Source organism: Pholcus phalangioides, unplaced genomic scaffold, assembly GCF_987345545.1.
Source record: "Pholcus phalangioides strain wild (caught in Gottingen) unplaced genomic scaffold, Ppha-v1.0 ptg000002l_1, whole genome shotgun sequence".
NCBI classification, from domain to species: domain Eukaryota; kingdom Metazoa; phylum Arthropoda; class Arachnida; order Araneae; family Pholcidae; genus Pholcus; species Pholcus phalangioides.
Genome location: NW_028301595.1, coordinates 7,662,088 through 7,662,964, shown reverse-complemented (window position 1 = coordinate 7,662,964; position 877 = coordinate 7,662,088). Strand labels below are relative to the sequence as shown.

General features: G+C 41.0%; 1 non-coding gene across 1 annotated transcript; it reads left to right on the top strand.

The window, feature by feature from the left end:
• Window positions 1–574: 574 nt before the first annotated feature.
• Window positions 575–647, top strand: TRNAR-ACG (transfer RNA arginine (anticodon ACG)). The gene has a single exon. It is a non-coding gene; the product is annotated as a tRNA-Arg (tRNA).
• The last annotated feature ends 230 nt before the right edge of the window (window positions 648–877 follow it).

Sequence of the window (877 nt, the reverse complement as noted above, 5' to 3'; positions counted from 1 at the left end):
GGCTAGTCCGAACAGCTCTCTCCGGGCGAAATTTACGATCACCGTCGAGTGATCACGGAATCATTTGATCGACGGCCTCAGCTTCTAGTTTCAATGCAACAAGGACTTTCCGAGTACGTGTCGAGAATCTGAAATGCGATTCGTTTCATCACGCGAATCCGATCTTTATCTCGAGACTCGTATATACAAAACATTTATCAAAACCATTCGTTGACATTGTTAATCGTTTGGTTACATCGTGAAAAACAACGTCAATTAAGGTATCCGACACTGCCTTTCGTATCACTTTTCTGTGAAATGGTACCGGAGTGAACTAACTGTCTTCATTAACATTTTCTGATGGAAAGTGTCTCAAAATGGTGATAAAAAAATAATAGACTTTGGTCTGCCTACCCTATGTTATATTCTATAAAACGTTATTTAAATGTCAAATATTTTAAGCGAAATTCATTTAATATTCAAAACGCGATTGTAAAAAATTCTATGAATGAAATGCTTTTTTAAACAGTAGATTTTTTTTAGCAAGTAATGATGCAGGTTTGGTACCAAAATTTAAAGGACTGTATCTTTGTGTGGGCCAGTGGCGCAACGGATAACGCATCTGACTACGGATCAGAAGATTCCAGGTTCGAATCCTGGTTGGCTCGTGGTCAAGTTTTTTTGCCGCTGTGGTGGTCGAGTGGTTATAGTGACGGACTCGCGATGCGAGGATCCGGGTTCGAACCCCACAGTGGTGGTCGGCTGCAGTTGGTTTTCTGTGGTTCCCAACTTCAAGGCGCAAATGCGAGCCGATCTCCCCGTTAATAAGTCTCGCCACAGAAAGCAACAGTCCTACAACTATAAATCATTCAATCATAACACTTCACTCATAGTTAGA